This window comes from Dipodomys merriami, unplaced genomic scaffold, assembly GCF_024711535.1.
Source record: "Dipodomys merriami isolate MVZ:Mamm:240054 unplaced genomic scaffold, mDipMer1.0.p SCAF_53, whole genome shotgun sequence".
Lineage (NCBI taxonomy): Eukaryota > Metazoa > Chordata > Mammalia > Rodentia > Heteromyidae > Dipodomys > Dipodomys merriami.
Genome location: NW_027206102.1, coordinates 662,682 through 676,739, shown reverse-complemented (window position 1 = coordinate 676,739; position 14,058 = coordinate 662,682).

Below are 14,058 nucleotides of genomic sequence, written 5' to 3'. Positions count from 1 at the left end.
CCTAACCCTAAGCCTAAGCCTAAGCCTAACCCTAACCCTCACACTCACTCTCACCCTAACGCTAATCCTAAACCTAACCATCACCCTAACCCAAAACCTCAACGTAACCATCAACCTAACCTTAACCTTCACACTAACCCTAACCCTAACTTCGAACTAACACTCCCCCTCACCCTAAATCTAACCCTAAACCTCACCCTCACCCTAAACCTAATCCTAACCCTAAACATAAACCTCACCCTAACCCTAACCCTAACCTTCACCCTCACCCTCACCCTCACCCTTACCATAAATCTAAACCTAACCCTAACAATAACACTAATCCTAACCCTAAACCTAAGCCTAACCCTAATCCTAACACTCACCCTCACCCTAACCCTAATCCTAACCCTAACCCTCAAACTAACCCTAACCCTCAACCTCACTGTAATCCTAACTCTCATCCAAACCCTCACCCTAACCCTAAAGCTAACCATAAACCTCAACCTAACACTAACCCTATAACCTTCATCCTCACCCTAGCCCTCATCCTAACCCTAAACATAACCCTAATCCTCATCCTAAACCTAACCCTCACCCTAACCATCACACTATCCCTAACCCTAACCCTTAACCTAACCCTAACACTCACCCTAACCCTGAACTTAACCCGAACCCAAACTATCACTCTAAACCTAACCCTAACCCTCACCCTAACCCTAAACCTCACCCTCACCCTCACCCTCAGTCTAACCCTAAATCGAAGCCTACCCTTAACCCTAACCCTCACACTCACCCTAAATCTTAACCTAATCCTAAACCTGAGCTTAACCCTCAAACTCAGCCTAACCCTCACCCTAACCCTAACCCTAACACTCACATTAACCCTAACCCTCACCCTCAGCCTAAACCTAAGTCGAAGCCTAACCCTAACCCTAACCCTCACACTCACCCTAATCCTTACATTCACCCTAACCCTTACCGTAATCCTACTCTTAAACCTAAGCCTAACCCTCATCCTCACATTAAACCTCACCCTAACCCTAACTCTAACACTAACCCTAACCCTAACCCTCACCCTCAGCCTCACCCGAGACCTAACTCTAATCTTAAACCTCACCCTCACCCTAACCCTAACATTAAACCTAAACCTCACCCTAAACCTAAACCTTACCCTCACCCTAATCCTAACCCTAACCCTCATCCTAACCCTCACCCTAACACTAACCATAACCCTCACCCTCACCCCGACCCTCAACCTCAGCCTAACCCTAAGCCTAACCCTTACTCTAACCCAAAACCTCACCGGAACCATAACCCTAATCCTAAACCTTACCCTAAATCTAACCCTAAACCAAAGCCTAATGCTCAGCCTCACCCTCACCATAACACAAACCCTAATCTTAACCCTCACCCTAACCCTAAGCCTAATCCTAACCCTAACCCTAACCCTCACACTCAACCTCACCCTAACCTTAATCCTAAACCTGACTCTATCAATAACCCTAACCCTCAACCTCACCCTCACCCTAGACCTAACCCTAACCCTAATCCTAACCCTAAACCTCATCCTAACCCTCACCCTCAACCTCATGCTCGGCCTAAGCCTAAGCCGAAGCCTAAGCCTAACCCTAACCCTCACCCTAAACCTAAAACTAACACTAAGCCTAACTGTAAACATAAACCTCAATCTCAACCTAACCCTAATTCTAACCCTAACATAACACTAAATCTCATCCTAACCCTAACCCAAACCCTCACTCTCACCCTCAATGTAATCGTAACCCTAATCCTAACCCTAACAATAACCCTTAACCCACCCCTAACCATCACTCTAAACATAACCCTCACCCTAACCCAAACGCTCACCCTAACACTAACCCTAACCCTAACACTAACCCTAACCCTAATACTAACCCTCACACTAACCCTAACCCTTAAACTCAACCTAACCTTCACCCTCACCCTAAGTTTAACATTAACCCTAACCCTAACGCTCACCCTAACCCTCTCCCTAACCCTATATCAAACCCTAAACCTCACCCTCACCCTAACACTAAACCTAACCCTAAACCTAAACCTCATCCTAATCCTAACCCTCACCCTCACTCTCAATCTCACCATAACTTTAACCCTAACCCTAATAAAAACATTAACCCAAACCCTAACCATAACCATAACCCTCACCCTCAGCCTAACCCTCACTGCAAACTTAACCCTAACCATAACACTAACAATAACCTAAACCAAACCCACCCTCACCCTCAGCTTAACCCAAAGCCTAACCCTATCCCTAACCCTAACACTCACCGTAACCCTAACCCAAACCGTACCCCTAGTCCGCACCCTAACCCTAAGCCTAATCCTAACCCTAACCCTAACCCTCACACTCAGCCTCACCCTAAACCTAATCCTAAACCTATCCCTAACAATAAACCTCACCCTAACACTCACCCTAGCCCTCACCCTAACCCTAAACCTAAACCTCACCCTCACCCTAGCCCTCAACCTAACCCTAATTCTATCCCTCACCCTCACCCTAACCCTAACCCTCATCCTCACCCTAAACCACACACTAACCCTAAACTGAATCCTCAATCTAACCCTCACCCTAACCCTAACACTAACCATTATCCTAACCCGAAAAATAACCCTAACCCTCACCCTTATCTTAACACTCACCCTGAGCCAAAACCTCTCCTTTACCCTTACCATCATAATTACCCTAACCCACACCCTAACCCTAAACCTCATACAAACCCTCACCCTAACCGTAAACCTAACCATCACCCTAACCGAAACCCTCACCCTCAAACTCAAGCTCAGCCTAACCCTAAGCTTAAGCCTTACCCTAAACCACACCCTCACCCAAGCCCTCACCCTAATCTTAATCCTAACCCTAACCCACATTCTAACCCTCAACCTAACCCTAACACTAACCATCACTGTAACCCTAATCCTCATCCCTGCCCTCACCCTCAGCCTAACCCTAAGCCTAAGCCTAACCCTAACCATAAACCTCATACTCACCCTCACCCCAACCCTAATCCTAACCCTAACCCTAATCCTAACCCAAAACCTCAACATAACCATCAACCTACCCTTAACCCTAACCCTAACCCTAACCCTAACCCTAACCCTCGAACTAACACTCCACCTAACCCAAAATCTAACCATAAACCTCACCCTCACCCTAACCTTAATCCTAACCCTAACCATAAACCTCACCCTAACCCTAACCCTAACCTCACCCTCACCCTCACCCTCACCTTACCATAAATCTAACCCTAAACCTAACAATAACACTAATGCTAACCCTAAACCTAAACCTAACCCTAAGCCTAACCCTAATCCTAACACTCACCCTCAACCTAACCCTAATCCTAATGCTAACCCTCAACCTAACCCTAATCCTCACCCTCACTGTAACCCTAACCCTCATCCAAATCCTCACCCTAACCCTAACACTAATGCTCAACCTCACCCTAGTCCTCACCCTAAAATTAATCCTAACTCTAATCCTCATCCTAACCCTAACCCTAATCCTAACTCTAACCATCACAGTATACCTAAACCTAACCCTCAACCTAACCCTAACCCTCCCCCTAATAGTAAACTTAAGCAAAACCCAAACTCTCACCCTAATCCTAACCCTAATTCTCACCCTAACCCTAAATCTAACCCTAAACCTCACCCTCACCCTAACCCTAATCCTAACACTAACCATAAACCTCACCCTAACTCTAACCCTAAACTTCACCCTCAACCTCACCCTCACCCTTACCATAAATCTAACCCTAACCCTAACAATAACACTAATCCTAACCCTAAACCTAACCCTAAACCTAAGCCTAACCCTAATCCTAACACTCACCCTCACCCTAACCCTAATCCTAACGCTAACCCTATACCTAAGCCTAACATTCAACCTCATTGTAACCCTAACCCTCATCCAAACCCTCACCCTAACCCACACCCTAACCCTATAACTCATATTAACCCTCCCCCTAACCGAAACCCTCAACCTCAACCTCAAACTCAGCCTAACCCTAAGCCTAAGCCTTACCCTAATCCTCACCCTCACCCTAGCCCTCACCCTAACCCTAATCCTAATCCTAACCCTCATTCTAACCCTCACCCTAACCCTAACCATCACCCTAACCCTAATCCTCACCCCCACCTTCACCCTCAGCCTAACCCTAAGCCTAAGCCTAAGCCTAACCGTAACCCTCACACTCACCCTCACCCTAACCCTAATCTTAACCCTAAGCATAACCCTAATCCAAAACCTCAACATAAAAATCAACCTAACCTTAACCTTAAAACTAACCCTAACCCTAACCTCTAACTACCACTCCCCCAACCCTAAATCTAACCCATAACCTCACCCTCACCCTAAACCTAATCCTAACCCTAAGCATGAACCTCACCCTAACCCTAACCCTAACCTTCACCCTCACCCTCACCTTAACACTTACCATAAATCTAAACCTAACCCTAACAATAACACTAATCCTAACCCTAAACCTAAGCCAAACCCTAATTCTATCCCTCACCCTCACCCTAATCCTAACCCTAAACCTCACACTAACCCTAAACTGAATCCTCAATCTAACCCTCACCCTAATCCTAACACTAACCCTTACGTTAACCCTAAACCTAACCCTCACCCTCACCCTTATCTTAACACTCATGCTCAGCCAAAATCTCTCCTTTACCCTTACCATCATAATCACCCTAACCCTAAAAATCATACAAACCCACACCCTAACCTTAAACCTAAACATCACCCTAACCGAAATCTCACCCTCAACCTCAAGATCAGCCTAACCCTAAGCCTAAGCCTTACCCTAATCCTCACCCTCACCCAAGCCCTCACCCTAACCTTAATACTAACCCTAACCCTCATTCTAACCCTCAACCTAACCCTAACCCTAACCATCACTGTAACCCTAATCCTTACCCCCGCCCTCATCCTCGGCCTAACCCTAAGCCTAAGCCTAACCCTAACCCTAACACTCACACTCACCCTCACACTTACCCTAATCCTAACCCAAAACCTCAACATAACCATCAAAATAACCTTAACCCTAACCCTAACCCTAACCCTAACCCTCGAACTAACACTCCCCCTAACCCAAAATCTAAACCTAAACCTCACGCTCACCCCAACCCTAATCCTAACCCTAACCATAAACCTCACCCTAACCCTAACACTAACCTTCACCCTCACCCTTACCCTAACCTTACCATAAATCTAACCCTAACCCTAACAGTAACACTAATCCTAACCCTAAACCTAAACCTAACCCTAAGCCTAACCCTAATCCTAACACTCACCCTCAACCTAACACTAATCCTAACGCTAACCCTCAACCTAACCCTAATCCTCACCCTCACTGTAACCCTAACACTCATCCAAACCCTCAACCTAACATTAACACTAACCCTCAACCTCACCCTAGTCCTCACCCTAACATTAATCCTAACTCTAATCCTCATCCTAACCCTAACACTAACCCTAAATCTAACCATCACACTATCCCTAAACCTAACCCTCAACCTAACCCTAACCCTCACCCTAACCCTAAACTTAAGCGAAAGACAAACTCTCACCCAAATCCTAACCCTAATACTCACCCTAACACTAAATCTAACCCTAAACCACACCCTCACCCTAACCCTAATCCTAACACTAACCATAAACCTCACCCTAACTCTAACTCTAAACGTCACCCTCACACTCACCATAAATCTAACCCTAACCCCAACAATAACACTAATCCTAACCCTATACCTAACCCTAAACCTAAGCCTAACGCTAATCCTAACACTCACCCTCACCTTAACCCTAATCCTAACCCTAATCCTATACCTAACCCTAATCCTCAACCTCACTGTAACCCTAACCCTCATCCAAACCCTCACCCTAACCCACACCCTAACCCTAAACCTCATACTAACCCTCACCCTAACCGAAACCCTCACCCTCAAACTCAAGCTCAGCCTAACCCTAAGCCTAAGCCTTACCCTAATCCTCACCCTCACCCTAGCCCACACCCTAACCCTAATCCTAATCCTAACCCTCATTCTAACCCTCAACCTAACCCTAACCCTAACCATCACCCTAACCCTAATCCTCACCCCCACCCTCACCCTCAGCCTAACCCTACGCCTAAGCCTAACCCTAACCCTCACATTCACACTCACCCTAAACCTAATCCTAACCCTAACCATAACCCTAACCCAAAACCTCAACATAACCATCAACCTAACCTTAACCTTAACACTAACCCTAACCCTAACTTCGAACTACCACTCCCGCTAACCCTAAATCTAACCCTAAACCTCACCCTCACCATAAACTTAATCCTAACCCTAACCATAAACCTCACCCTAACCCTAACCCTAACCTTCACCCTCACCCTCACCCTCACCCTTACCATAAATCTAAAACTAACCATAACAATAACACTAATCCTAACCCTAAACCTACGCCTAACCCTAATTCTATCCCTCACCCTCACCCTAACACTAACCCTCATCCTCACCCTAAACCTCACACTAACCCTAAACTGAATCCTCAATCTAACCCTCACCCTAACCCTAACACTAACCCTTACACTAACCCTAAACCTAACCCTAACCCTCACCCTTAAATTAACACTCACGCTCAGCCAAAACCTCAACTTTACCCTTACCATCATAATCACCCTAACCCTAAACCTCATACAAACCCTCACCCTAACCGTAAACCTAACCATCACCCTAACCAACACCCTCACCCTCAACCTCAAGCTCAGCCTAACCCTAAGCCTAAGCCTTACCCTAATCCTCACCCTACCCAAGCCCTCACCCTAACCTTAATCCTAACCCTAACCCTCATTCTAACCCTCAACCTAACCCGAAACGTAACCATCACTGTAACCATAATCCTCACCCCCGCCCTCACCCTCAGCCTAACCCTAAGCCTAAGCCTAATCCTAACCCTAACCCTCACACTCACCCTCACCCTAACCCTAATCCTAACCCTAACCCTAATCCTATCACAAAACCTCAACATAACCATCAACCTACCCTTAACCGTAACCGTAACCCTAACCATCGAACTAACACTCCCCCTAACCCAAAATCTAACCCTAAACCTCACCCTCACCCTAAACCTAATCCTAATCCTAACAATAAACCTCACCCTAATCCTTACCCTAACCTTCACCCTCACCCTCACCCTCACCTTACCATAAATCTAACCCTAACCCTAACAATAACACTAATCCTAACCCTAAACCTAAACCTAAACTAAGCCTAACCCTAATCCTAACACTCACCCTCAACCTAACACTAATCCTAACGCTAACCCTCAACCTAACCCTAATCCTCACCCTCACTGTAACCCTTACCCTCATCCAAACCCTCACCCTAACCCTAACACAAACCCTCAACCACACCCTAGTCCTCACCCTAACCTTAATCCTAACTCTAATCCTAATCCTAACCCTAACCCTAACCCTAACTCTAACCATCACACTGTCCCTAAACCTAACCCTCAACCTAACCCTAACCCTCACCATAAATCTAAACTTAAGCTGAACCCAAACTCTCACCCAAATCCTAACCCTAATCCTCACCCTAACCCTAAATCTAACCCTAAACCTCACCCTCACCCTAACCCTAATCCTAACACTAACCATAAACCTCACCCTAACTCTAACCCTAAACTTCACCCTCACCCTCAACATAAATCTAACCCTAACCCTAACAATAACACTAATCCTAACCCTAAACCTAACCCTAATCCTAAGCCTAACCCTAATCCTAACACTCACCCTCACCCTAACCCTAATCCTAACCCTAACCCTATACCTAACCCTAATCCTCAACCTCACTGTAACCCTAACCGTCATCCAAACCCTCACCTAACCCACACCCTAACCCTAAACCTCATACTAACCCTCACCCTAACGGAAACCCTCACCCTCAAACTCAAGCTCAGCCTAACCCTAAGCCTAAGCCTTACCCTAATACTCACCCTCACCCTAGCCCTCACCCTAACCCTAATCCTAATCCTAACCCTCATTCTAACACTCACCCTAAACCTAACCCTAACCATCACCCTAACCCTAATCCTCACCCCCACCCTCACCCTCAGCCTAACCCTAAGCCTAAGCCTAAGCCTAACCCTAACCCTCAAACTCACCCTCACCCCAACCCTAATCCGAACCCTAACCATAACCCTAACCCAAAACCTCAACATAAAAATCAACCTAACCTTAACCTTAACACCAACACTAACCCTAACTTCTAACTAACACTCCCCCTAACCCTAAATCTAACCCTAAACCTCACCCTCACCCTAAACCTAATCCTAACCCTAACCATAAACCTCACCCTAACCCTAACCCTAACCTTCACCCTCACCCTCACCCTCACCCTTACCATAAATCTAAAACTAACCCTAACAATAACACTAATCCTAACCCTAAACCTAAGCCTAACCCTAATTCTATCCCTCACCCTCACCCTAACCCTAACCCTTATCCTCACCCTAAACCTCACACTAACCCTAAACTGAATCCTCAATCTAACCCTCACCCTAACCTTAACACTAACCCTTACCCTAACCCTAAATCGAACTCTAACCCTCACCCTTAAATTAACACTCACGCTCAGGCAAAACCTCTCCGTTACCCTTACTATCATAATCACACTAAACCTAAACCTCATACAAACCCTCACCCTAACCGTAAACCTAACCATCATGCTAACAGAAACCCTCACCTCAAACTCAAGATCAGCCTAACCCTAAGGCTAAGCCTTACCCTAATCCTCACCCTCACCCAAGCCCTCACCCTAACCTTAATCCTAACCCTAACCCTCATTCTAACCCTCAACCTAACCCGAAACGTAACCATCACTCTAACCCTAATCCTCACCCCCGTCCTCACCCTCAGCCTAAACCTAAGGCTAACCCTAACCCCAACCCTCACACTCACCCTCACCCTAACCCTAATCCTAACCCTAACCCTAATCCTATCACAAAACCTCAACATAATCATCAACCTACCCTTAACCCTAAACTTAACCCTAACCCTCGAACTAACACTCCCCCTAACCCAAAATCTAACCCTAAATCTCACCCTCACCCTAACCCTAATCCTAATCCTAACAATAAACCTCACCCTAACCCTAAACCTAACCTTCACCCTCACCCTCACCCTCACCTTACCATAAATATAACCCTAACCCGAACAATAACACTAATCGTAACCCTAAACCTAAACCTAACCCTAAGCCTAACCCTAATCCTAACACTCACCCTCAACCTAACCCTAATCCTAATGCTAACCCTCAACCTAACCCCAATCCTCACCCTCACTGTAACCCTAACGCTCATCCAAACCCTCACCCTAACCCTAACACTAAACTTCAACCACACCCTAGTCCTCACCCTAACCTTAATCCTAAATCTAATCCTAATCATAACCGTAACCCTAATAATAACTCTAACCATCACACTATCCCTAAACCTAACCCTCGACCTAGCCCTCACCCTCACCCTAAATCTAATCTTAAGCGGAACCCAAACTCTCACCCTAATCCTAACCCTAATCCACACCCTAACCCTAAATCTAACCCTAAACCTCACCCTCACCCTAACCCTAATCCTAACACTAACCATAAACCTCACCCTAACTCTAACCCTAAACTTCACCCTCACCCTCAACATAAATCTAACCCTAACCCTAACAATAACACTAATCCTAACCCTAAACCTAACCCTAAACCTAAGCCTAACCCTAATCTTAACACTCACCCTCACCCTAACCCTAATCCTAACCCTAACCCTATACCTAACCCTAATCCTCAACCTCACTGTAACCCTAACCCTCATCCAAACCCTCACCCTAACCCACACCCTAACCCTAAACCTCATACTAACCCTCACCCTAACCGAAACCCTCACCCTCAAACTCAAGCTCAGCCTAACCCTAAGCCTAAGCCTTACCCAAATCCCCACCCTCACCCTAGCCCTCACCCTAACCCTAATCCTAATCCTAACCCTCATTCTAACACTCACAGTAAACCTAACCCTAACCATCACCCTAACCCTAATCCTCACCCCCACCCTCACCCTCAGCCTAACCCTAAGCCTAAGCCTAAGCCTAACCCTAACCCTCACACTCACCCTCACCCTAACCCTAATCCTAACCCTAACCATAACCCTGACCCAAAACCTCAACGTAACCATCAACCTAACCTTAACCTTCACACTAACCCTAACCCTAACTTCGAACTAACACTCCCCCTCACCCTAAATCTAACCCTAAACCTCACCCTCACCCTAAACCTAATCCTAACCCTAACCATAAACCTCACCCTAACCCTAACCCTAACGTTCACCTTCACACTCACCCTCACCCTTACCATAAATCTAAACCTAACCTTAACAATAACACTAATCCTAACCCTAAACACAAGCCTAACCCTAATCCTAACACTCACCCTCACCCTAACCCTAATCCTAACCTTAACCCTCAAACTAACCCTAACCCTCACCCTCACTGTAATCCTAACTCTCATCCAAACCCTCACCCTAACCCTAACGCTACCCATAAACCTCACCCTAACACTAACCCTACCCCTCAACCTCACCCCAGCCCTCATCCTAACCCTAAACCTAACCCTAATACTAATCCTAACCCTAACCCTCACCCTCCCCTAACTCCAACACTAACCCTAACACTAACCCTCACCCTCAGCCTCACCCTAAACCTAACTCTAATCCTAAACCTCACCCTCACCCTAACCCTAACCCTAACCCTTAACCTCACCCTAAACCTAAACCTCACCCTCACCGTAATCCTAACCCTAACCCTAATCTAATCTTAAAGCTCAACCTAAACCTAACGCTCACCCTCAAATTAACCCGTACCCTAACCCTCACCCTAAACCTAAACTTAACCGGAAACCTAACTCTCACCCTTACCCTAACCCTAAAACTCACCCTAACACTAAACCTAAGCCTCACCCTCAGCCTAACCCTAAGCATAACTCTTACCCTAACCCTAAACCTCACACTCATTCTAACCCTAAGCCTAATCCTAATCCTAACCCTAACATTAAACCTAACCCTCAACCTAACCATCAAATTAACCCTAACCCTAACAATAACCCTAACCCTAACACTCATCCTCAACCTCAGCCTCACTCTAACCCTAACTTTAACCCTAAGCCTCACCCTCATCCTAACCCTAACCCTAACACTAATACTAAAACTCACCAAAACCATAACCTCACCCTAACGCAAACCCTCACCCTAAAACTTAACCTCACCCAAACATTAACCCTAACCTTAACACTAACACTCACAATAACCCTAACCCTAACCCTAACCCTAAACCTTAACCAAACCCTCACCCTCACCCTAACACTAACACTAAGCCTCACCCTAACCGTCCCCATAACCCTATATCTAACCCTAAACCTCACCTTCACACTAACACTAACCCTAACCCTAACACTAAACCCCACCCTAACCCTAAAACTAACCCTCACCCACACCCTCAACCTCTCCGTAGCTCTGACCCTAACCCTAACAATAACACTAACCCTAACCCTAATCCTCACACTCACCCTCAACCTCAACCTAACCCTAATCCTAAACGTAACCCTATTCCTTACCCTAACCCTCACCCTAGCCCTCATCCTAACCCTAATCCTAACCCTAAACCGAATCCTAACCCTCAACCTAACCCTAACCCTAACCCTCATTCTAACCCTAACCCTAACCCTCACCCTCATGCTCGGCCTAAGCCTAAGCCTAAGCCTAACCCTAACCCTCACCCTAAACCTAAAACTAACACTAAGCCTAACTATAAACATAAACCTCAGTCTCACCCTAACCCTAATTCTAACCCTAACATAACACTAAACTTCATCCTAACACTAACCCTAACCCTCACTGTCACCCTCACTGTAACCATAACCCTAACCCTAACCCTAACAATAACCCTAACACTACCCCTAACCCTCACCCTAAACATAACCCTCACCCTAACCCAAACGCTCACCCTAACACTTACCCTAACCCTAACACTAACCCTAACCCTAATACTAAACCTCACTCTAACCCTAACCCTTAACCTCAACCTAACCCTCACCCTCACCCTAAGCCTAACATTAACCCTAAAACTAACCCTCCTCCTAACCCTCCACCTAACCCTATATCAAACCGTAAACCTCACCCTCACCCTAACACTAAACCTAACCCTAAACCTAAATCTCACCCTAAACCTCACCCTAACCCTAACCCTCACCCTCACCCTCAACCTCCCCTTAACTCTAACCCTAACCCTAATAATAACATTAACCCAAACCCTAACCCTAACCATAACCCTCACCCTCAGCCTCACCCTCACTGCAAACTTAACCCTCACCATAACACTAACAATAACCTAAACCAAACCCCACCCTCACCCTCAGCTTAACCCAAAGCCTAACCCTATCCCTAACCCTAACCCTCTCTGTAACCCTAACCCAAACCCTACCCCTAGTTCGCACCCTAACCCTAAGCCTAATCCTAACCCTCACCCTAACCCTCACACTCACCCTCACCCTAAACTTAATCCTAAACCTAACCCTATCCCTAACACTAAACCTCACCCTAACACTCACCCTAGCCCTCACCCTAAACTAAACCTAAACCTCACCCTCACCCTAGCAACCACCCTAACCCTAATTCTATCCCTCACCCTCACGCTAACCCTAACCCTTATCCTCACCCTAAACCTCACACTAACCCTAAACTGAATCCTCAATCTAACCCTCACCCTAACCCTTACCCTAACCCTCACCCACATGCTGGGCCTAAGTCTAAGCCAAATCCTAAGCCTAACCCTAACACTAATGTTAACCCTAACTCTAACCCTAACACTCACCCTAACTCTAACTCTAAACCTCAGTCTAAAACTAATCCTAACTCTAAACCGAAATGTAAACCTAAACCTCATCCTAACCCTAACCCTAATAATAACCCTAACAAAAACCCTTACCCTAACCTTACCCTAAACCAAACCCTAACCGTAACACTAAACCTAAACCTAAACCTAGCCCAAAACCTAACCATAACCCTCACCCTAACCCTAACACTAAACCTAATCCTCAACCTCACCCTAGCCCTCACCGTAAGCCTAAACCTCATCCTCACCCTCAAACTCACACTAACCCTAACACTAATCATCAATCTAACCATCACCCTCACCCTCACCCTAACCCTAACCCTCACACTAACCTTCACCCTAACCCTAACTCTACCCCTAAACCTCACCCTCACCCTAATCCTATCTCTAACCCTAACCCTAACACGAAAAAGCTCACCCTAACTCTAACCCTAACCCTCAACCTCACTGTAACGGTAACCCTAACCCTAACAATAACCCTAACCCTAACCCTAATCCTAACCCTCAACCTCACATTAACCCTAATCCTGACCCTAACCCTCAGCCTAACCCTAACCCTCACCCTTACCGTAACCCTAACCGTCATCCTAACCCTCACCCTAACACTAACCCTAAACCTAACACTCACCCTAACAATAAACATACCCCTCCCCCTCACCCTCACCCTCAACCTCACCTTAACTCTAACACAAACCCTAACATTAACACTAATCCTTACCTTAAACCTAACCCTAACCCTAACCCTAACCATAATCCTAACACTCACCATCAACCGAAACCTAACCCTAACCCAACCCTCACACTCAGCCTCACCCTAACCTAACCTATAACGCTAAACCTCACCCTAACCTTAACCCTAAACCTCACCCTAATGCTAGCCCTCACCCTAACCCTAATCCTAACCCTGACACTCATCCTAAACCTCATCCTAAAAATAACCATAACCCTAATCCTCACCCTCACCCAAACCCTAAACCTAACCCTAACCCTCAACCTAACCCTCACCCTCACTGTAACCCCTAACCTAACCCTCACCCTAACCCTAAACTTAACCCAAACCCTAACTCTCACCCTAACCCTATCCCTCACCCTAACTCTAAGCCTCACACTCACCCTCACC